At 38.0% G+C, this 26,072-nt stretch overlaps 1 long non-coding RNA gene and 2 other non-coding genes across 3 annotated transcripts; 2 read left to right on the top strand and 1 right to left on the bottom strand.

The window, feature by feature from the left end:
* Positions 1-4,460: 4,460 nt before the first annotated feature.
* On the bottom strand, positions 4,461-24,970 carry LOC109147405. The gene is made up of 3 exons (XR_002048648.1): positions 24,890-24,970; positions 21,155-21,162; positions 4,461-4,471 (listed from the first exon to the last, which is right to left on the bottom strand). It is a non-coding gene; the product is annotated as an uncharacterized LOC109147405 (long non-coding RNA).
* Positions 4,715-4,786, top strand: TRNAM-CAU. The gene has a single exon. It is a non-coding gene; the product is annotated as a tRNA-Met (tRNA).
* TRNAM-CAU lies at positions 24,899-24,970 on the top strand. The gene has a single exon. It is a non-coding gene; the product is annotated as a tRNA-Met (tRNA).
* Positions 24,971-26,072: the final 1,102 nt, after the last annotated feature.

The raw sequence follows: 26,072 nt of genomic DNA, 5'->3' as shown, positions 1-26,072 counted from the left end.
TTTTATTTCTCTAATTTTCTGATTTTATTAAATACACTCATCCTATATAGCATTTGTACATTTCTACAACAACAACAACAATAATAATAATAATTTAATAATTTAATAATAATAATAATAACAATAAAATAATAGTAATAATAATAACAATAACAATAACAATAACAATAATAATAATAATAATAATAATTTAATAATAACAATAACAACAACAACAACAACAACAACAACAATAATAATAATAATAATAATAATAATAATAATAATAATAATAATAATAATAATAATAATAATAATAATATGAATATGAATATTATAATAATAATAATAACAATAATAATAATAGTAATAATAATAATAATAATAATAATAATAATTTAATGCTAATAATATAATAATAACAATAACAATAATAATAATAATAATAATAATAATAATAATAATAATTTAATAACAACAATAATTTAAAAATAACAATAATAACTTTAAATAATAGTAATAATAATAAGAATTTAATAATAACTATAAATAATAGTAATAATAATACATTTGAAGAGGAGAATATGAAAGAAGGAAAATAATGGAATATGGAAACTTGGGACTAAAGATGGCCAAACCACCAAACTCGAGGGACCTTGGCTGGTATTAACTCTTTTCGTATAAGTCAAATGACAATATTACCCTCCATTTTGACGGCTGAGACGGGAGGAAGTAACGGAAGGACGCTAGAAGGTAACTTTTGACAACTCGGAGGATGACGGATGGTAATTACGAAAGTTAGGGACCATTGATGGCGATGCCACCAAACTCGAGGGACCATAGGTGGTATTTACTCTATATATATATATATATGTATGTATATATATATATGTATGTATATATATATATATATATATATATGTATGTATATATATATATATATGTATGTATATATATATATATATATATATATATATATATATATATATATATATATATATTTATATATATATATATATATATATATTTATATATGTATAGGTTCATGTTCAGGTGCATTTAAGTGTTTCTCGTGCGGTTGTGCGGGTGATTAATGTGCGCGAGTTTTGTACTTAATGTGCGTGCGTCTTGTGCTTAATGTGCTTGAGATTTGTTCTTAATGTGCGTGACATCAAATAGAATAATAGAAAAAAATCTTTAATGGAACAAATGGTTAATGCCCTTCTGATTTATATTACACATTTTGTATGACGTATAAATTGTATTTTTACTATAAAAACATTAGTAGGGGATATAGCTATGTAAAGGTAAACTGTTTATGATTTTTCTGTGTATAATTTTCAATGATTTATGAGTGAATATGTCTATGATTTTTTCATGTCTATGATTCTATGTTCTATTGTTTTTTTTTTAGGCAATGGGGTCTCAAATGAAACTAAAGTTTGAAAAATTTTGGAGGGATCACTAAAAAATGAGCTTCTTGATATTTTATGTCAATATTTTGGATCCCAATGATAAGATTGAGAATATGCCTCACCAATTTGCCCTGTTGTATGTTGAAGAAAAAGCAAATCTTCTTTGCCGAGGTTCAAGGTGCATTGGATGAGCTGTTTAATGACTATGCAGCTACCTACAGTGTCACATCTGTGCGGTCTGCATCCCCTTATTTCGCGATTTGAATCAAAACATGTCCATTCTAATACTACTGTTCGAAAAAATATGTCTAGGTTGAAAGGCCAGCTAAATAACAGAAAATGGAGAGTGGTGGTGGAAGTAGTAAGTAGATTGAACTGCATACTTACTTGAGTGCAAATATAGTGGAAGAGGAAGATGTGACACCCCAAAATTCCACATTCAATCCATGGATTAATTGAGTAATTAATCCTATTTCATTTGAGGAATTAATTCCTAAAATCCTGATTTTTAATACTCAAGGACTAGTATTTGACTAGTCAACCTTTAAGTTGTGTTGTACCTTGTGCTTTGAAGGAAGTTCCCTTGTTCCTTACACTTTCTAAAGGTTAGTAAGGGTATTCTTGACTTTTCACCAAGAGTTTGTATTGTAACCTAACCTAGAAGACTTCTTCATTTCATTCCTTACAATTCTTAGAAATTAGCTCTACCTTCTCACTAGAAAAGAAGTGTAGCTTATTCTCCAAGCCAAGTTAAGACCCTTGTCAAGATTTCAAGTTTTGCTTCCAAGATTCAACCTTTCACCTATTTGGGCATCTAGGATGGTAAGATCTTAGTTTATCTTGTCTTTTTGGTTCCATCTTAGTTGTCTTTTTCTTAAAGGTAAGATCTTTATGATCTTTTGGTTTAATCTTGAAGTGGGTTTGGAAAGTAAGCCTTGTGGGGAGCTTGTTGGGGTGTAAAGTGAAGTCTTTTGGCCTACAAGAGGTAACCCATGCTCTACAAAACCTATTTTGCTTACCTATATGTGATTTCTTGGATTCTACTTGTGTTTTGCTATGAAATGTGAGGGTTTATGCATTTGTCTTGTGATATTGCATATCTAGAGCTTGTGTTTAGGGTTCCTTTGTGCCATTGCTTGACATTTTCCATGGTTCAAGTCATTTTGTTGTGTTGGGTGAGATTTGGCATGTTTTGGACTTGAATTTGTGTTTGGAGAAGAAAATCCCCGAAGGGATTTGTTGTGGAACAGGAATGTTCCCGCGGGCAGAACGGCAGGCGGGGCACCACCCGCCAGCCTACCCGCGGGTACAAAGCCTTGTGGGAATGTGTTCCCGCGAGCGGAACCACGGGTGGGGCACTACCCGTGAGTCCACCTGCGGGTCGAGTGGAGTTGGATCGGGATTTGTTCTCCGTGATTCATTTGCCTCGGTATTTGGTCTTTTGACTTCCCGTTGTTCTTTTGTGGAACTATTTGTGCGTCTTCTTGATGTTTCGTAGGTCTAGAACTATATGGTAGGTATCCATGTAGGACTTTGGTGTCTTGAATCGTGCTAAGTGTTCAACATTGTGTCTCGTTGGACAGAGAGGTGTCTTGTGTGTTCCTCGGAACTATCTTGAGTTTCTCCGTTGTTAAGCATGCTAGTTTATTGTCTTAATGCTAGCGTGTGTGTGTTCTTTGTACCTTCCGTTTGGTGGATGATAACTTGCGTTATTCATCGTTGTTGTCGTTGGGTTGTGACCCGTTCCTTGATTGAGTATGGTTTCATACCTTCGTTATAATCCGTTGATTGACTCGTGTGAATGGTGGTGCGTGTGTGGCTTTACCTGGATTGCACGATTAGTGGTATGGGACGCTAGTCACCAAGGTATTGCAGCGGTCCCCGTGGTGGCCGTGATGTGATTATGGAGATGTGTTCCTTCGAGTAAGGTTCACGTGATTGGGGGATAACATGTGTTATCCGGGCATGTATTTCGTCGTGTACGGTACCTTGTGTACTATGAATTGGTGGTCTTGTTGGTGGTTTGTTGGTGGGGGACGACGGTCCCAGGAGGGAAAAGGTTGGACTAAGAAGTACAGGGGTCCTGGAGGTAATGGTTGGCATGAAGGTACAAGGTTGGGGGTAGTCATAAGGTTGGAACAGGGCATAAGGAAGGCATATCAACTCGTGATGGGTGATGTCACGAGGGCTTGTGTAGCCGTTGTTTTGAGTCCTCTTTCTTGTGACGTGTGTAGTCACAAGGGCATGTGTTGCCATGGGTGAGTCTTATTCCTTTGTGTTGTGGTTAACCTTTGTGGTTTGGGATGTGTTCCCGTGTTATCTTTGAGAGTGATGAGTCTTGTGTTGACGGTTGATCTTGACTTTTGACTTATATACTTTTGTATTCCATTTCGAAAATGGTTTTATGGCTTATATCAATCTATATATGATACTTAACAGTATTGGTGGGTTACCAGCATTATCGCTGACCGGGCGTCGTCCCAATGTTTATCTTTGTATCTTTTAGGTGATGTTTAGACGAGCCGATGTCTAGTGCCTGGTAGCTTAGCACCTTTATCGTTGTTTTTGTGGCCTGTGCACCAATGTAGTTAGACTGATGTTTTGGGATAGATGTATACACTTGCAGATTGTTTGCCGTAGCGTTTACCGTGTTTGGTAGACGTGGCGTTACACCCCGTTGGATTTCTTTTATCCAGTTCTCGTTTTATCTTCTGCTGTGCTAGTTTTGTTGTTTAATCTGCATGTGTTAGGGCTTTTATTTGGGCCTTGTTTGGGGGGTGTTACAGAAGAACCTGCAGAATTTGACGTGCTTAGGCAGTGGAAGGTGAATAGTGAGATATTTCCTATTCTCACAAAAATGGTAAGGGATCTGCTAGTTGTATCCATATCCACAGTTGCCTCTAAGAGTGCATTCAGTACTAGTGGTGGGGTATTAGATACCTTTAGGTGTTTCTTAACACCTAAAATTGTGGAGGCCCAATCTATGCACAAGATTGGTTGAGGGCACCTAATCACACAATCTCTGTTGACGAAAACTTGGATGAGCATGAAAGATTAGAAAATGGTATAATTTATAACTTTATCCCGTGAAAAATTATATTGTTTACATCACAAGAATGAAACAGAGTAAAGTGAGAGATATTATTATAATTTCTCTAGTACGTAATGTCCACATATGTTTATTTACAACACTCCCCCGAAACATAACTACATCATACTCATGCCTTGCTTAAACCTCACTAAATAAGCTCCAACGAAAACCTAGTTGTGGAAAAATTAAAGTACAAGATATATCTTTATTCGTGTTGCACCAAAGCAAAATCAGAGTGGCGCAGTGGAAGCGTGGTGGGCCCATAACCCACAGGTCCCAAGATCGAAACCTGGCTCTAATAATAGTGTGTTGACATTTTTGAAATACTTTTCCTTTCTTTGCATGTGAAAGGCATACGGATTAATTCCTTGCATATCTAATACGTTTAACGTTTAATTTTAATAGTAGAAAGATTTATTATTGAGTAAATTCGATCATGTAAATTATTAAACATCGAGAGAGTACTAGTTCACGGGTAATATTTGGACACCCAACTCGTGTAATTTTTTAAAAACCCGTCAGATATATAATTTACTGAATTTAAATTTACTAATTTCATTTAATTCCTTCAAGTTTCTAATGACAACTACAGTACATCAATTCTACAAACATAAATATAAAATAGAACATATAAATTTTCAATTTTGTATATAAAACAATTACACATAAGAAAAATACAAATTGACATCAAATAGAATAATAGAAAAAATCTTTAATGGACCAAATGGTTAATGCCCTTCTGATTTATATTACACGTTTTGTATTACATATAGATTGTATTTTGACTATAAAAACATTAGTAGTGGATATAGGGGTGTAAATGAGCCGAGCAGATCGCGAGTCGTTTGCGAGCTGCTCGGTCAAAGCTCGGCTCGAGCTCGGTCAAAATCGAGCTCGAGCCGAGCTCGAGCGGCTCATTTAGTAATCGAGCTCGAGCCGAGCTTAGAAATTCTAGGCTCGTGGTTCGTCGAGCCGCTCGCGAGCCATATAATATATAATATATATAACACATAATATAATATAATATAATAATAATATTTAAAAATAACAATTAGAAATTAAAATTTTAAACTCAAAATCCCTAAAAGATTTCTATTATTTATGTATGGATAAAACAAAGTAGTTCGAATTTTAACTCAAAAGTATTAAATATGTCAAATTCAATGTCAAAATCGAGCTCGAACTCGAGCTCAAGATCGAGCTCGAGTTCGAACTCAAACAATCGAGCTACTCGAAGCGAGCTCGAGCAGCCCGAAAATTACCGAGCTCAAGCTCGAGCATCAGTTCTTGAGCTCGAGCTTGAACTCGAGCCGAGCCTCCATGAACGAGCTCGAGCTCGAGCCTACCCAAGCTCGAGCTCGGCTCGGCTCGTTTACACCCCTAAGTGGATATAGCTATGTAAAGGTAAACTGTTTATTATTTTTCTGTGTATAATTTTCAAAGATTTATGAGTTAATATGTCTATGATTTTTAGGTGTCTATGATTCTATGTTACATTTTTTTTTTAGGCAAGGGGGTCTCTAATGAAACTAAAGTTTGTAAAATTTTGGAGGGATCAAGAAAAAATGAGTTTCTTGATATTTAATGTCAATATTTTGGATCCCAATGAAAAGATTGAGAATATGCATCACCAATTTGTCCGGTTGTATGTTGAAGAAAAAGCAAATCTTACTTTGCAAAGGTTCAAGGTGCATTGGATGAGCTGTTTAATGACTATGCAGCTACCTACAGTGTCACCTCTGTGCGGTCTGCATCCCCTTATTTTGCAATTTGAATCAAAACATGTCCATTCTGAAGCTACAGTTCGAAAAACTTTGTCTTGGTTGAAAGGCCAGCTAAATAACAAAAAATGGAGAGTGGTGGTGGAAGCTGTAAGTAGATTGAACTGCATACTTATTTGAGTGCAAATATAGTGGAAGAGGAAGAAATTGCAGAATTTGATGTGCTTAGGCGGTGGAAGGTGAATAGTGAGATATTTCATATTCTCACAAAAATGGTTAGGGATCTACTAGTTGTATCCATATCCACAGTTGTCTCAAAGAGTGCATTTAGTACTAGTGGTAGGGTATTAGATGCCATTAGGTATTACTTAACACCTATAATTGTGGAAGCCCAGTCTATGCACAAGATTGGTTGAGTGCACCTAATCACAAAATCTCTTTTGAGGAAAACTTGGATGAGGTTGAAAGATTAGAAAAGGGTACAATTTCTAACTTTATCCCGTGAAAAATTATATTGTTTACATCACAAGAATGCAATAGAGTAAAGTGAGAGATATTATTATAATTTCTCTAGTACGTAATGTCCACATATGTTTATTTACAACACTCCCCCGAAACATAGCTTCATCATACTCATGCCTTGTTTAAACCTCACTAAATAAGCTTCGGCGAAAACCTAGTTGTGGAAAAATTATAGTACAAGATATATCTTTATTCTTGTTACATTTTTTGAAATACTTTTCCTAATTTATATATAAATTGTATTTTGTATAATAGTAGGGGATGTAGCTCAAATGTTAGAGTGCTTTCTTTGCATGTGAAAGGCATAGGGATTAATTCCTAGCATATCTAATTCGTTTAATTCTAATAGTAGAAAGATTTATTATTGAATAAATTCGATCACGTAAATGATTAAACTTCACGAGAGTTCTAGTTCACGGGTAATATTTGGACACCCTACTAGTGTAATTTTTTAATAACCCGCCAGATATATAATTTTCTGAATTTAAATTTACTAATTTCATTTAATTCCTTCAAGTTTCAAATGACAGCTACAGTTCATCAAATCTACAAACATAAATATAAAATAGAACATATAAATTTTCAGTTTCGTATATAAAACAATTACACATAAGAAAAATACAAATTGACATCAAATAGAATAATAGAAAAAATCTTTAATTGACCAAATGGTTAATGCCCTTCTGATTTATATTACACGTTTTGTATTACATATAGATTGTATTTTGACTATAAAAACATTAGTAGGGGAGTTAGCTATGTAAAGGTAAACTGTTTATGATTTTTCTGTGTATAATTTTCAAAGATTTATGAGTGAATATGTCTATGATTTTTTCGTGTCTATGATTCTATGTTCTATTTATTATTATTATTATTATTATTTTTTTTTCTTTTTTTTTTTAGGTAAGGGGGTCTCAAATGAAACTAAAGTTTGAAAAATTTTGGAGGGATCCAGAAAAAATGAGTTTCTTGATATTTTATGTCAATATTTTGGATCCCAATGATAAGATTGAGAATATGCCTCACTAATTTGCCTTGTTGTATGTTGAAGAAAAAGCAAATCTTACTTTGCAAAGGTTCAAGGTGCATTGGATGAGCTGTTTAATGACTATGCAGCTACCTACAGTTTCACCTCTGTGCGGTCTTCATCCCCTTATTTCGCAATTTGATTCAAAATAAGTCCATTTTGAAACTACAGTTCGAAAAACATTGTCTTGGTTGAAAGGCCAGCTAAATAACAGAAAATGGAGAGTGGTGGTGGAAGGAGTAAGTAGACTGAACTGCATAATTACTTAAGTGCAAATATAGTGGAAGAGGAAGAAACTGCTGAATTTGATGTGCTTAGGCGGTGGAAGGTGAATAGTGAGATATTTCCTATTCTCACAAAAATGGTAAGGGATCTACTAGTTGTATCCATATCCACAGTTGCTCTAAGAGTGCATTTAGTACTAGTGGTAGGGTATTAGATGCCTTAAGGTGTTTCTTAACACCTAAAATTGTGGAAGCCTACGCACAAGATTGGTTGAGGGCACCTAATCACACAATCTCTGTTGAGGAAAACTTGGATGAGGTTGAAAGAAAAGAAAAGGGTACAATTTCTAACTTTATCCCGTGAAAAATTATATTGTTTACATCACAAGAATGCAACAGAGTAAAGTGAGAATGAGAGTTGAATTATCTGAACAGTTAAAACTGAATGAGAATAAATCAGAGATAAAAGATAACTTGACGTGAAACTCTTCTATCTAATAGAGACTCAGGTCAATTAAATCTAAACCACACAAATAAAGAAATATAAAACTATATACTATAACATTTATTAACACACCCCCTCAAGCTCAAGGGTGGTGCGAGATGACATTGAGCTTGTCGTGAAGAAGCGTGATCCTGGGTCCCGTGAGTGGTTTAGTAAAGATATCTGCAAGCTGGTCCTTCGTAGAGACAAAGTTGACGATGAAGTCTCCAGAGGAAACCTTATCCCGGACAATGTGATAATCAATCTCGACGTGTTTGGTCCTTGCATGAAACACAGGATTGGCACATAGATAAGTTGCCCCAAGGTTGTCACACCAAAGAGTAGCTGGCTCGGAAGAGTGAAGTCCTAGTTCACGAAGTTGTGACACAACCCAAGTAACCTCCGCAGAAACATCAGCAAGGGCTTTGTACTAAGCTTCTGTAGATGATCGAGCTACCGTTTGTTGCTTTCTGGATAACCAAGATATTAGGTTAGAACCAAGAAACACTGCATATCCACTGGTGCTCTTCCTGTCAATCGGGCAACCTGCATAGTCAGAGTCTGAGAAAGCATGTATGGCTGTTGACGTTGATGAAGTAATACGCAAGCCATAACTGATAGTGCCTTTTATGTAGCGTAACACCCGTTTTGCCATGCCCCAATGCTCATCTGTCGGTGAATGCATAAACTGACACAGGCGATTCACAGCGTAGGACAAATCCGGGCGTGTGATCGTTAAGTACTGCAGTGTCCCAACAATACGCCGGTAGTGTGTTGGGTTGTCATAAGAAGTTGCTGTTGAGACGGCTGATGTTGTGACTGATGCCGGTATGGTGAGGGATTTGCAGTCAAGCATCCCAGCACGGTTCAGTAGGTCTGTCATGTACCGCCGTTGAGAGAGAATGAACCCACTATCTATAGATATGGTCTTGATTCCCAAAAAGAAGTCCGGTTTGACCAAGTCTCGGATTTTAAAGGTAGATGCTAGACGCTGTAGTAAGGTATTGATTAACAGTGCATCATTCCCCATCATGATGATGTCATCAACGTAGACTAGCAAAAACACCCGAGACGCGCCTGACGTGTAATGAAACAAAGAGACATCTGTTTTCGACGAGGCAAACCCTGCAAGGAGTAAGAAATCATGTAGCCTTTTGAATTAAGCCCGTGGGGCCTGCTTCAAACCATATAGTGAGCGCTGCAGATGGCATACGTGATCCGGGTGTGCTGGATCTTCGTAACCAGGCGGCTGCTTCATGTACACAGTCTCGGCTAAGTGCCCATTTAGGAAGGCATTATGCACGTCTAACTAGCGCATTGTCCAGTTGGATGAAACAGAAAGTGAAAAGAGCAGCCGTACAGTGGTCGGCTTAACCACCGGGCTGTAGGTGTCGAAGAAATCCTCGCCTGCTACCTGGTTGAACCCTTTGGCTACCAGACGGGCTTTATAGCGCTCAACTGAACCATCAGCTGTGCGTTTGGTGCGGAACACCCATTTGCAGCCAATAATGTTCATGTGGGGTTCTGGAGCAACCAAACGCCAAGTGCTGTTGTGAAGAAGCGCATTGAACTCCTGGTCCATGGCTTATCGCCACTGTGGATGGCCTACAGCCTGGGAATAACACGTAGGATCAGTTGTGACGTGTAAAGCCTGAAATTGCTCATCTGTGCCCCGAGTCTGATGACGAAGGCGCATCACATGACCACGGTCTTGAGGCTCGGTACGACGCCGTTTTGTCTTAGCACGAGGTGGTGCCGTGACAGCTTGAGGCATGGGTTCACGTGCTAAGGGAACGGGTTCAGGCTCTGGTATCGGGATGATGCTGGTTGGTGGGGCCATCAGGTCAAGTCGTGGGACTATGGGCCCAGATGCCCACGGCAGAGAGGCAGGCGGTGTAGACGGGATGGGTGTTCTAATTGCAAATGGGAACACCGTCTCGTCAAACCGGACGTGACGACAGATATAAACCTTCCCAGTTGAATGGTCTATGCACCTATATCCCCTAAAAGACGGGGGGTAGCCAAGGAAGACGCTGGGTGCTGAGCGATATTCCACCTTATGCTGATTATATGGCCTTAGGTAGGGATAACACTGGCACCCGAATATTCGAAGAAACGTGTATGGAGGAGACACTTTGTGTAGGCGAGAGTAGGGGCTGTCAAAGTTTAATACTGGTGTAGGAAGATAATTTATTAGACACGTGGCAGTTTCGAAGGCAAAGTCCCAATACTCAAGTCGTACTAAGCCTTCAACAAGTAGAGCAAGACCCGTTTCGACAATATGCCTATTACGGCGCTCAACTCGCCCGTTTTGTTCATGTGTGTAGGCACATGACTGCCGATGATGGATACGCAGTGTTTGAAACATTGTTTGTAATTTTCTGTACTCACCCCCTAAATCCAATTGGACACATTTGATAGAGCGCGAGAATTGTCGCTCTACCAACACCCGAAACAGTTCAAAAGTTTTATAAACATCAGATTTTAGCCGTAACGGATAAAACCAATAGAACCGGGAGTAATCGTCTACAAACAGTAAAAAGTAGAGATTACCACTAGAAGAGACTACCGGAGCCGGGCCTCATACATAAGTGAAAATTAAATCTAAAACATTTGTACTAGATTTATGAACTCTATCTAATTTAAAACGGGACGACTTGCCGAGGTGACAAGCCGTGCACGACTCCGCGGATTTTGACTTATTTGATGAAACTGGACAATCTTTAAAAATTTGTTGCTGAACGACCCCATGCGGGTGACCTAGCCTTCGGTGCCTAACGTCTTGTGTGGCCCGGGAACTGACGAACGCAAACTGAGTGTTTGACAACGGAAGCTTGTATAATCCCTCGGAAGTTGGTCCCTTAAGCAGAATGTCCCTGGTTTTGGAATCTTTCACAACAAAACAGTCATTATGAAACTCAAAGTAAACACTGTTTTCTTTTGTAAATTTTTGTACGGAAAGTAAAGGGACCGATAGACGCGGAACATGTAACACATTGGACAAATTTAAACACTTTGACACGGACGAGATCGATGCATGACCGACACGTGAGATAGTCAAACCTGCGCCGTTCCCGACCCGTAGCACATCGGGCCCGTTGTACTCATCCGACCGGGACATCATGCTTGCGTCCGGCGTGGCGTGTGAGGTGGCGCCGGTGTCGAGATACCATCCGTCCGCCGATGTAGCCGAGGGGGTCGCCGGAAGCTCGCCGGCGGTGGCAACATGAGCTTCTGCCGGCGGCTGTGTTGTATACCGCTTATAGCAGTACACCGCCGTGTGGCCTTGAGCACGACAAATCTGGCATCGTGGAACACCACGACCATTCCGGCCACCTCTGCCCCAGTTGTTCCGGCCGTTACCATTTCGTCCACCTCGCCACTGCTGGCCCGAGCCGGAGCTTCTTTCGCCATCACCACTGGATCCGCGACCACGCCCCACGTATAAGGCCGTCGGATGGCCACTGCCGCCGTCACCTACGGTCGAATAATCATCGGATATGATGAACTCATGCACCGTTAAAAAATCGACCAGTTGCGGGAGAGAGACAACACTGTTGGTGGCGGTAAGTGAAGGAGCCAACACCCTCAGGTCTTGACGCAAACCCCGTAGAACATATAGGTTCTGGTCGGTGGATGATAGAGGCCGTCCGGCTTGCGCCAATGCTTCCACGAGAACTTCGGCATGTCCTAGGTACTCGGCCGTCGATTGATTTCCTTGTCTCAACGTCTGGAATTGGCCTAAGAGGCTGAGACAGCGAGCTTCGGTGGAGGATCCAAGCGAGGAGGTGATCGACTGCCAAACCGCCACAGCTGTCTCCGGTCCGACTGCTAGGTGAAGCACTTCATCGGACATGGAGGAGATCAGCATGGATAAGATGGACTGGTCCTGCAAGACCCAGGCCTTGTACGCGGGGTTGGGAACGACTGCCGCGGTTGTCGTCGCACCGGAGCCCGACTCGCCGGAGGAGACAGCGGTGATTTTCGGTGGAGGACACGGCGTCGAGCCGTCTACGTATCCCAGTAGATCCTGCCCCCGGAGGAAGGGGACGAGCTGAGTTCGCTAGAAGAGGAAATTGCGGCTGTTGAGCTTCATGTAGACGTGGTGGTGTGCGCCGGAGAGGGAGTTGCCGGTCGCCGGCGATGGGGAGCCACCGGCGGTTACTGTACGCTCGGAAGAGTGCGATGACATGGTGATCGGACGGTGGTGTTTTGGGGTGGAGAGAGAAAAGGATCGTAATCCTATCTGATACCAAATGAGAGTTGAATTATTTGAACAGTTACAACTGAATGAGATCACATCAGAGATAAAAGATAACTTGACGTGAAACTCTCCTATCTAATAGAGAGCTCAGGTCAATTAAATCTAAACCACACAAATAAAGAAATATTAAACTATATACTATAACATTTATTAACTGTAACACCCCCCTAAAACACAAGGCCCAATTGAAGCCCTAACACAAGCAGATTAACAACAAAACTAGCACAGCGGAAGATAAACAGAAACTGGATAAAAGAAATCCAAAAAGGGGTGTTATGCCACGTATACCACACTAGGTAATGCTAAGGCAACAATCTGCAAGTGTATAATACTATCCCAATAGACATTGGTGCACAGGCCACAAAAACACAACGGTGCTAAGCTACCAGGCTCTAGACATCGCTCTCGTCTAAACACCACCTGAAAGATACAAAGATAAACATTGGGACGACGCCCGGTTAGCGAATAATGCTGGTAACCCACCAATACCGTTAAGTATCATAAATAGGTAGATATAAGATATAAAAACCATTTTCGAAACGGAATACATATATATAAGTCAAAAGCCAAGATCAAAGGACAACACAAGACTCACCACTCAGAAGGATAACACCGGGAACACATCCCAACCACAAAGGTTAACCACACACAAGGATAAAGACTCACCCAACGGCAACACATGCCAAAACACCACAAGCCTCCGTGACTACACACGTCACGTGAGAAGATCACACAACGCCGGCTTTAAAAGCCATCGCAACATCACCCATCGTGAGTTTGGTATGCCTTCCTTATGCCCTGTTCCAACCTTTTGGCTACCCCCAACCTTGTACCTTCTTTCCAACAATTACCTCCAGGATCCCCTGTACAGCCAAGTCCAACCTTATTCCGCCGGGACCGTCGTCCCCCACCTATAACCATCAACGAACCACCACCAATCACGGCAACACATGCCCGGATAACACATGTTATCCCCCAATCACGTGGACCCATCACTCAGGCCACAACTCCATAATCATGTCACGGCCACCACGAGGACCGCTGCAATACCTTGGTGACTAGTGTCCCATACCACTAATCGTGCAATCCAGGTAGAGCCACACACGCGCCACCACTCACACGAGAGTCAAACAACGGATTACAATGAAGGTATGAAACATACTCAATCAAGGAACGGGTCACAACCCAACGACAACAACGATGGATAACACAAGTTATCATCAACCAAACGGAAGGTACAAACAACACACACACTAGCATTAAGACAACAAACTAGCATGCTTATCAACGGGGAAACTCAAGATAGTTCCGAGGAACACACAAGACACCTCTTGGTTCAACGAAGCACAAAGTTAAACACATAGCACAAATCACGACACCAAAGCCCTACATGGATACCTACCATATAGTTCTAGACCTACGAAACATCAAGAAGACGCTCAAAAATTCTTCAAGCAAAGATATGCCAGAGAGTCAAGTGCAAAAAGAATTTTTAGAAAAGAGGGAAGCTTTTCTAGAAATAGAGATGGAAGATTTTATTCCACTCAAAAGGATTGGTTGTGTAAATCTTGTTTAAATGCTTCTTATAGACCAAAGCAACAATCCTCTTCCCAGGTGCCTAGATATAAAGATGTTTTTCAAAACCCGGCGCCAAAAATGTTTTCAAAAGTCAATTATGATTATTGTGTTTCAAATGGTTACAAACCGCCTTATCTTAATTCAATAGGATCAAGGTGGGTTTGGTTACCAAAAATTACTAACAGCAAAGGACCCAAGCAAGTATGGGTACCTAAAACCAACTAATCTTTTTTGTAGGATGTTTGGTACATCGACAGTGGTTGCTCATGCCACATGACTAGAAATAAATCTTGTCTAGTGAATTTCAAGAAAATCGATGGACCAAAAGTGATTTTTGGAGGAAATCAAAATTATGGAACTATAAAAGGAGTTGGTACAATTGAAAGAAATGGTTTGAAGATCGAAGATGTTTCATTTGTTGAAGGCCTAAAATTCAATTTGTTGAGCACTAGTCAATTTTGTGATAAAGGCTATCTTGTGGAATTTTCCAAAGATAATTGCCTAATAAAAAATGAGCTCTCAAATGAAGTTGTGCTCACTGGAAAAAGGCGAAAGAATATGTATGTTGTTGATTGGAGCACAAGCAAAGATTCAGTATGCTTAATGGCCAGAAATTCGAATGAAGCAAATTGGGAATGGCACAAAAAGCTCAACCATTTAAACTTCAAGACCATCAATCAGCTTGCAAAGAAAAATCTAGTTGAAGGATTACCAAGTATCATCTTCAAGAAGGACCAAGTGTGTGATGCATGCCAACGCGGAAAGCAAATCAAATCATCATTCAAGTCTAAGACGCACGAATCAACATCAAGACCGCTAAGCTTGCTACACATGGACTTATTTGGACCGGTTGATCCAATAAGTGTAAGTGGTAAGAAATATACTCTTGTTGTTGTTGATGATTTTTCCAGGTACACTTGGACCGTGTTTCTCAAGAAGAAAAATGAAGTTGAACAAGTGTTGCCGAAACTGTTGAAGCAACTACAAAATGAGAAAGAATTGCAAATATCAAAAATCCGAACCGATCGCGGAACCGAGTTCGTGAATGGAGTTATACAAGCTTTTTGCAATTCACATGGAATTTCTCATCAATTATCTGCCGCAAGAACACCACAACAAAACGGTGTTGCCGAAAGAAGAAACCGGACGCTTAAAGAAGCCGCACGAGTGATGATTAGTGCAGCCGGTCTCCCGAAAAGATATTGGGCGGAAGCTATCAACACTGCCTGTTACACGCAAAATCGAAGCATGATCCATAAGCAGTATAAGAAGATGCCATATGAGCTTTATAAAGGGAGAAAACCAAATATTGGTTATTTTCATATTTTTGGATGCAAGTGCTTTATTCATATTAATGATAAATTGCATCTAAAAGCTTTTGATGAGCGTGCAGATGAAGGAATTTTTCTAGGATATTCGACTACCAGCAAAGCATTCAGAGTTTTGAACAAAAGAACAATGGTGGTTGAAGAATCCATACACGTGGTATTTGATGAAAAATCACACGTCAATATTGATGCTCTGGACGAAAATGGCGAAAATATTGAGCAAAATGGTAACAAGTGTCATATTGATTTTTGTGATACTGATGATACGTGTGAAGAAAATATTTTGCAGGGAATGGATGAGTTGGAAATTAATTCTCTAGAAAATCCCATCTCTCATCCAGTAAGAAATGAAGTGCGGGATGCAATTGGTATTGAAATTGCAAATCAACCCAGGGATGCAGTTGAAGTGGAAATTGCAAATCAACCCTTGGATGCAATTACTGGAGAAGTTGGAAATCTAGAAAATGAAGCAGAAATTCAAAACAGTGCTACCTCTTCTCAACCAGTAAATCCACCCAGCACCATGCACCCTTTTGAACCAGACTTAAGATGGCTCAAAAATCACCCACCAGATTTAGTGATCGGAAGTGTTCGAGATGGCGTGAAAACAAGATCATCTGCCATGGAAGCATTGTTCACATGTTATCTATCTTAGATTGAACCAAAAGAAGTGGACGAAGCTCTAAATGATCCAAGTTGGATTGACGCCATGCAAGAGGAACTCGATCAATTCAAAAGAAATGACGTTTGGGAAATTGTTCCAAGACCAATGAACCACAATGTTGTAGGAACTAAATGGGTCTTCCAGAACAAAGCAAACGAAGAAGGCGTGATTGTTAGGAATAAAGCAAGGCTCGTTGCAAAAGGATACTCTCAAGAAGAAGGAATAGATTTTGATGAAACCTTTGCACCGGTAGCCAGACTCGAAGCTATAAGGATTTTCCTAGCCTATGCCGCACACAAAGATTTCACCGTTTATCAAATGGACGTGAAAAGCGCATTCTTGAATGGTCTACTCGAAGAAGAAGTTTATGTCGAACAACCCCCAGGTTTTGAGGTAAAAGGCAAAGGTGACAAAGTCTACAAACTTAAAAAGGCATTGTATGGGTTGAAACAAGACCTAGAGCTTGGTATGATACCTTGTCAATGTTCTTGATAAGCTGTGGATTCACCAAAGGCCTTGTTGACAAAACGCTCTTTAGAATTCAAGATGGTGATCATATTTTATTAGTGCAAATATATGTTGATGATATTATTTTTGGAAGCACTAACAATTCTTTGTGTGAGAAATTTTCGAAGCTTATGCAGAATAAATTCGAAATGAGCATGATAGGTGAATTGAATTATTTCTTGGGCTTACAAGTCAAACAATTGAAGGAAGGAATATTCATCAATCAAGCAAAGTACACCCGTGACTTGATAAAGAAGTTTGGCCTTGATGGAAAATCATCAATCAAAATTCCTATGAGTACATCAATAAGGCTAGACAAAGACGAAGATGGAAAAGATGTCGAACAAACGAAGTATAGAGGAATGATTGGTTCACTACTATACCTCACTGCAAGCAGACCGGACATTTCTTATGCTGTGGGAGTGTGTGCAAGATTCCAAGCAAATCCAAAAGAAAGCCACCTCACCACAACAAAGAAAATCATAAGATACTTGAAGGGCACAATCAATGTTGGATTGTGGTATCCTAAAGGTACAGATTTTACGCTAACTGGTTTTTCAGATGCGGATTTTGCAGGTTGTAAAATAGACAGAAAAATCACCTCCTGAACGTGTCAATTCTTGGGAGGAAGGCTTGTTTCTTGGTTTAGCAAAAAGCAAAATTCCATCGCAACTAGTACCGCCGAGGCCGAATACATTGCTGCAGGAATTTGTTGTGCTCAAATTCTGTGGATGAAGCAACAATTGAAGGATTATGGAGTGAATTGCGACGATGTTAGCATATTTTGTGACAATACAAGTGCAATCGCTATCACCCACAATCCAGTGCTTCACTCAAGAACCAAACATATCGACATACGACATCATTTCATAAGGGATCATGTTGAAAAGAAAGATCTAAAAATCGAGTATATCCCTACGGAGAACCAAGTTGCAGATATTCTCACGAAGCCTTTATGCGAAACGAGATTTTCTACCTTAAGGCATGAGTTGGGAATGCTTGAAATGAGCTAAGTATCACTGGACTTTATCTCATGATTTAAATTGATACTTGTGCTCATACAATTTTTATTTAATATATACGTTTATATATTTGTTCGAAAATTGCATGAATAATTTAGTTCAATGTGTTTAGTATCTACTTATAAAATTGCATGTAAAATTTAACGTGAAAATATGTGCCATGCAATTCATTTTCGAAAATTTGTGTTTATTTGTTTTAATCGCATATCTATGTGTTTTTAATTGTAGTCATGGCATAATACGTGTTTTATGACTTATTTGTTTATGTTAAAAATGCCGTGCCTATTTGTGTTGTTATGATTTAATTACTAAATGTTTTTAATTAGTTTATGTTAATTGGTATCTAAAATAATTTGTTAGTTTCTAAATATTTTTGACTAAAAATGTGTTTTAGAATCTACCGTATATATGTATGTTTAATTTTGGTGTTTAATTGAAATTTGTCTAATTTCCTAAATCTATGTCTATTGTGATTAGGAGTTTACCGTATGTATGCATGTTTATATATGAATGTGATTTAATTTCTTTTAATATTCATATATGTTTCAAAATTTTGTGTGAGTTACCCGAAATATTAGTGTATGATTATATGTAATTTGTGTGTGATTATATTTATGTGATTATATTTTTATAAATGATACATCTAACGTTTATATATTTTTGAGATGATGAATGAAGATATCAGATTGGATTTAAAACCTCCACCCCTTAAACCTCTACCCCATAAAACCCAATCCCATTAAAACTCTTCACCTTTTAAATCTATACCTCTTAAACTTCCACCCATAAATTAAATCCCACAAAAATCTCACCTTCTCTCACAAAATCAGATCCCTTCATTAATCCTAATCGACACCCTCTCTCCCTCAACGCGATCGTCACCCATGCCTCAAATCTGATAAAATCCTCTCTTAAACACTAGTAGTTACTTGTCTAATCTCCTCCTAGCACCGTCCTCCTCAACCAATAGAAATTCATCCAAATTTAATGGATGTCAATCATACCTGTTCAGAACCCAACTGTCGACCATAATCCCTGAAGATCTCAGACGATTCTCAGTCTATATATACCGGCAATCCAAAAACCGTGCAGGTAGTCTATTTTTTTTCTTTTGCAGGAAAACAATGGTGTCAAAGGAGAAGAACAATGAAGAAAGGAGAACATCAAAGAGAATCTGGAATCAAGTACGACTCCAAAAGTTGCGAGCCAGAAGGGCTGAGGCTAGAGGACATCTGGTTGGAGATACTGCAAACGACCCTCTGGTCGTATCTGAAGAGAAAGGCCCTGAACAATATACACCTGTTTCACCACCAAGAGAACCAGGGTTTATCTATGCTGAAGAAGGAGATGCTGAGAAAAGCTTGCCACCACCGTGTCAAGGCTTAGCCGAACCACAGAAGTCAAAAGAATCTGAAGGACCTTTTCTGAAATTTTCACCTGTTGTGCAACCGGACATCTACCAGGAAATCATGAACATGAGCAACACCGAGTACATCCACTATCTGAAGCAGCTGACATTCGGACTAGTGTTGCCACCACCGGGCTTTGAAGGAATTTCTCATGAACCTCTTGCACCACCAGTTCAGTTTGATGCACCACCGGCCGCAGAACCTGACCTACCACCAGTACCACCAGAACTCGTTCTGCCATCTGCTCCTCCACCGGTGAATCCCCGCATCCGTCCACCTGTGGACTACACAAGGTTCTTCAATGCAACGTACTCGTCCTCAAGCTCGAACATGCACAGTGAAGATTCCGGACCAGGTCACTGAATCAAATGATATGGTGTGTCAGAAAATTGGAAGTACTCTCACCGAGCAAGGACATCTCTCTCTACAACATTTTGAGAACACACGAACAAATTTGAAGGAGTTGTTGGAGTATCAAAACACTTTGCAGACAAAAATTGAAAGAGCCGAACGACATTTGAAAGGAGATCTCACTGAAGGTTTATTGGAGATCATCCAGCTGATGAAGAAGGAACGAGAAGCCACATAGAAAATCAACAGTGAAAGACACTTGAGACAAATCAAAGCCATACAAGATCAAGAAACAAGGATAAATCACCTTGAGGTGGAATTATCCTCCATGGCTAATAAATTGTCTGTTTTGCAGGATGTTTCTCTGAAAACACATGATGGAGTTAAGATTGTTAAAGCCAATCAAGAACAAGATTCCAAATCCCTTGGCTTTTTGATTGATAATGCCATAAGGGGGGAAGAAATTCTCAATCATCTGGCTTTACAACAACATGAATTCATCATTGGAAATCAGTCACAACAACCAGCTCAGACCGCCGCACCTACGAAAGGCCGTGGACGAGGACGTGGTCAACAATCCCAAGTTGGTTTCGCTCAATTTGCAAATCCGAGTCTTGGATCAAGTTCATCAAAAGTGGCCGAAACTCGAGATTGGTTCGAATGCTCAAAAGGAACCTTAACACCGCAGAAAGTCTGGACATCCGAAAATGTGCCGGCTATGGTGAAAAGATGGCCAAAAGCTGATCAAGCTCAATGGATTTCGGACAAGAATAAAGAAGAAGAAGCAAAAAGGAAGCAAACCGAAATGTGGTATGAGCTCAGAGACTATACCAAGAATAATGGTGAAAGTCTGGGATTCCAAAGAAGCTTTGAAGAATGCATAATTTGGTAGGAAGCTCTTCCGGGCACCAACATTAAAGAGGCCTTTGGACACTACATGGCTGGGAATGTGACTAAGAAATTTGAATGTGAGAAGTTCAAGAATGATATCTGCAAGATGAGAGAACATATCAAGGATATATTGAAAGCTGACATGGGAGTGAAGGTATATTCCTCGATGTCTATGATTTTGGCTGATTCGACTAAAAATGATCTAAGTCTAATTTTTTTTTAATTTTTGAATAGTTGTAACGGGGGTCAAGGATGCAAGGACTTGAAATGGAAATAAAATTAAAAACTTTGTTTGAGAGGTTATGGCATTATCAATTGTTAGGAAAAATTGAGATTTTTCATATTTTATTTACAATTAGTTGAGGAAATTGAAGATATCCAATGATAATGAAATTTGAGAAGAAATACGTGTGAAGCTATCAAATCTATCCCTTTGTATGTTGAAAAAAAGCAAACGACTTTGGCAAGGATTTCAAGGTGCGGAATGAGATGTTTTAATGAATGCAGAACCAACATACAACTCTGAAAGTCTTCATTCTTACGCAAGATCAGGTGAAAAATAGAAAGGGATGAAATAGAGATTTAAGTCAAAGAGATGAAGTCTGGAAGCAGTATAAAGACCCAGATACACGAAAAACAGAGGAAGAAATTAGAAGAAGTTGCAGGAGCAAAAATACTAGTCTAACTAGTAAGGGATTATATTGGAGAATATATTTTGAAGATAAAAATCCCAAGAGGCGTGATCTACACCAGATGGAGATTCATGGGACGCCATTTTTGCTTAAACCTCAAGCTCAATTTGAAATATCTGAAAGATCTGCAACGTTATCTTATCTTCTGACAAAAGGCTATACAGCTAAGCAAAATTCGAAAATGAGACCGTTTCTTTCCAACGGACGGATTCTCATTACCAGCTATAAATAGATGAAGATTGAAGCTGAGGAAGGAAAGAAGAAGAACAGAGAATGCAAGAGCTTTAAAGTGACAGAGCTAAACAGAGCATACAAAATTCAAAGAAAGCTTTCCATATCATTAAAGTATTGATATATCTTTTGTGAGATTGCACCAAAGCAAAATCAGAGTGGCGCAGCGGAAGCGTGGTGGGCTCATAACCCATAGGTCAAGATCGAAACTGGCGCTGATAATAGTGTGTTAACATTTTTGAAAACTTGATTTATATATAAATTGTATTTTGTATAATAGTAGGGATGTAGCTCAAATGGTGGAGTGCTTGCTTTGCATGGGAAAGGCATAGGGATTAATTCCTAGCATATCTAATTCGTTTAATTCTAATTGTAGATATTTATTATTGAGTAAATTCGATACGTAAATCATTGAACTTCGGGAGAGTATTAGTTCACGGGTAATATTTGGACACCCAACTCGTGTAATTTTTTAAAAACCCGTCAGATATATAATTTTCTGAATTTAAATTTACTAATTTCATTAAATTCCTTCAAGTTTCAAATGACAACTACAGTTCATCAAATCTACGAAAATAAATATAAAATAGAACATATAAATTTTCAGTTTCGTATATAAAACAATTACACATAAGAAAAATACAAATTGACATCAAATAGAATAATAGAAAAAATCTTTAATGGACCAAATGGTTAATGCCCTTCTGATTTATATTACACGTTTTGTATTACACATAGATTGTATTTTGACTATAAAAACATTAGTAGGGGATATAGCTATGTAAAGGTAAACTGTTTATGATTTTTTGTGTATAATTTTCAAAGATTTATGAGTGAATATGTCTATGAGTTTTTCGTGTCTATGATTCTATGTTCTATTTTTTTTTTTTTAGGTAAGGGGGTCTCAAATGAAACTAAAGTTTGAAAAATTTATCAAGAAAAAATGAGTTTCTTGATATTTTATGTCAATATTTTGGATCCCAATGATAAGATTGAGAATATGCCTCACCAATTTCCCTGTTGTATGTTGAAGAAAAAGCAAATCTTACTTTGCAAAGGTTCAAGGTGCATTGGATGAGCTGTTTAATGACTATGCAGCTACCTACATTGTCACCTCTGTGTGGTCTTCATCCCTTATTTGCAATTTGAATCAAAATATGTCCATTCTGAAACTACAGTTCGAAAAACTTTGTCTTGGTTGAAAGGCCACTAAATAACAGAAAATGAGAGTGGTGGTGGAAGCAATAAGTAGACTGAACTGCATACTTAATTGAGTGCAAATATAGTGGAAGAGGAAGAAACTGCTGAATTTGATGTGCTTAGGCGGTGGAAGGTGAATAGTGAGATATTTCCTATTCTCACAAAAATGGTAAGGGATGTACTAGTTGTATCCATATCCATAGTTGCTCTAAGAGTGCATTTAGTACTAGTGGTAGGGTATTAGATGCCTTAAGGTGTTTCTTAACACCTAAAATTGTGGAAGCCTACGCACAAGATTGGTTGAGGGCACCTAATCAACAATCTCTGTTCAGGAAAACTTGGATGAGGTTGAAAGAAAAGAAAAGGGCTAACTTTATCCCGTGAAAAATTATATTGTTTACATCACAAGAATGCAACAGAGTAAAGTGATATTATTATAATTTCTCTAGTACGTAATGTCCACATATGTTTATTTACAATAGAAACATAACTACATCATACTCTTGCCTTGTTTAAACCTCACTAAAAAGCTCTGGCGAAAACCAAGTTGTGGAAAAATTAAAGTACAAGATATATCTTTATTCGTGTTGCACCAAAGCAAAATCAGAGTGGCGCAGCGGAAGCGTGGTGGGCTCATAACCCATAGGTCTCCAGATCGAAACTTGGCTTGATAATAGTGTGTTAACATTTTTGAAAAAGTTTTCCTGATTTATATATAAATTGTATTTTGTATAATAGTAGGGGATGTAGCTCAAATGGTAAAGTGCTTGCTTTGCATGGGAAAGGCATAGGGATTAATTCCTAGCATATCTAATTCGTTTAATTCTAATAGTAGCAATATTTATTATTGAGTAAATTCGATCAAGTAAATCATTGAACTTCGGGGAGAGTATTAGTTCACGGGGTAATATTTGGACACCCAACTCGTGTAATTTTTTAAAAAACCCGTCAGATATATAATTTTCTGAATTTAAATTTACTAATTTCATTAAATTCCTTCAAGTTTCAAATGACAACTACAGTCATCAAATCTACGAAATAAATATAAAATAGAACATATAAATTTTCAGTTTCGTATATAAAACAATTACACATAAGAAAAATACAAATTGACATCAAATATAATAATAGAAAAAATCTTTAATGGACCAAATGGTTAATGCCCTTCTGATTTATATTACACGTTTTGTATTACACATAGATTGTATTTAGACTATAAAAACATTAGTAGGGGATATAGCTATGTAAAGGTAAACTGTTTATGATTTTTTTGTGTATAATTTTCAAAGATTTATGAGTGAATATGTCTATGAGTTTTTGGTGTCTATGATTCTATGTTCTATTTTTATTTTTTTAGGTAAGGGGGTCTCAAATGAAACTAAAGTTTGAAAAATTTTGAGGGATCAAGAAAAAATGAGTTTCTTGATATTTTATGTCAATATTTTGGATCCCAATGATAAGATTGAGAATATGCCTCACCAATTTTCCCTGTTGTATGTTGAAGAAAAAGCAAATCTAACTTTGCAAAGGTTCAAGGTGCATTGGATGAGCTGTTTAATGACTATGTAGCTACCTACATTGTCACCTCTGTGTGGTCTTCATCCCCTTAATTTGCAATTTGAATCAAAATATGTCCATTCTGAAACTACAGTTCGAAAAACTTTGTCTTGGTTGAAAGGCCAACTAAATAACAGAAAATGGAGAGTGGTGGTGGAAGCAATAAGTAGACTGAACTGCATACTTAATTGAGTGCAAATATAGTGGAAGAGGAAGAAACTGCTGAATTTGATGTGCTTAGGCGGTGGAAGGTGAATAGTGAGATATTTCCTATTCTCACAAAAATGGTAAGGGATGTACTAGTTGTATCCATATCCATAGTTGCTCTAAGAGTGCATTTAGTACTAGTGGTAGGGTATTAGATGCCTTAAGGTGTTTCTTAACACCTAAAATTGTGGAAGCCTACGCACAAGATTGGTTGAGGGCACCTAATCAAACAATCTCTGTTCAGGATAACTTGGATGAGGTTGAAAGAAAAGAAAAGGGTACAATTTTTAACTTTATCCCGTGAAAAATTATATTGTTTACATCACAAGAATGCAACAGAGTAAAGTGAAAGATATTATTATAATTTATCTAGTACGTAATGTCCACATATGTTTATTTACAATACTCCCTCGAAACATAACTACATCATACTCTTGCCTTGTTTAAACCTCACTAAATAAGCTCTGGCGAAAACCAAGTTGTGGAAAAATGAAAGTACAAGATATATCTTTATTCGTGTTGCACCAAAGCAAAATCAGAGTGGCGCAGCGGAAGCGTGGTGGGCTCATAACCCACAGGTCCCAGGATCGAAACTTGGCTCTGATAATAGTGTGTCGACATTTTTTGAAATAGTTTTCCTGATTTATATATAAATTGTATTTTGTATAATAGTAGGGGATGTAGCTCAAATGGTAGAGTGCTTGCTTTGCATGGGAAAGGCATAGGGATTAATTCCTAGCATATCTAATTCGTTTAATTCTAATTGTAGAAATATTTATTATTGAGTAAATTCGATCACGTAAATCATTAAACTTCGGGAGAGTACTCAGTAATATTTGGACACCCAACTCACGTCAGATATATAATTTTCTGAATTTAAATTTACTAATTTCATTAAATTCCTTCAAGTTTCAAATGACAACTACAGTTCATCAAATCTACGAAATAAATATAAAATAGAACATATAAATTTTCAGTTTCGTATATAAAACAATTACACATAAGAAAAATACAAATTGACATCAAATATAATAATAGAAAAAATCTTTAATGGACCAAATGGTTAATGCCCTTCTGATTTATATTACACGTTTTGTATTACATATAGATTGTATTTTGACTATAAAAACATTAGTTATAGCTATGTAAAGGTAAACTGTTTATGATTTTTTGTGTATAATTTTCAAAGATTTATGAGTGAATATGTCTATGAGTTTTTCGTGTCTATGATTCTATGTTCTATTTTTTTTTTAGGTAACAAATGAAACTAAAGTTTGAAAAATTTTTCAAGAAAAAATGAGTTTCTTGATATTTTATGTCTGGATCCCAATGATAAGATTGAGAATATGCCTCACCAAATGTTGAAGAAAAAGCAAAACTTTGCAAAGGTTCAAGGTGCATTGGATGAGCTGTTTAATGACTATGCAGCTACCTACAACCTCTGTGCGGTCTTCATCCCCTTATTTGCAATTTGAATCAAAATATGTCCATTCTGAAACTACAGTTCGAAAAACTTTGTCTTGGTTGAAAGGCCATAAATAACAGAAAATGAGAGTGGTGGTGGAAGCATAAGTAGACTGAACTGCATACTTAATTGAGTGCAAATATAGTGGAAGAGGAAGAAACTGCTGAATTTGATGTGCTTAGGCGGTGGAAGGTGAATAGTGAGATATTTCCTATTCTCACAAAAATGGTAAGGGAACTAGTT

The sequence above is a fragment of the Ipomoea nil genome, unplaced genomic scaffold, assembly GCF_001879475.1.
Source record: "Ipomoea nil cultivar Tokyo-kokei standard unplaced genomic scaffold, Asagao_1.1 scaffold1993, whole genome shotgun sequence".
Lineage (NCBI taxonomy): Eukaryota > Viridiplantae > Streptophyta > Magnoliopsida > Solanales > Convolvulaceae > Ipomoea > Ipomoea nil.
The sequence above is the reverse complement of the archived record's forward strand: the minus strand, read 5'-3'. Positions and strand labels throughout refer to the sequence as shown.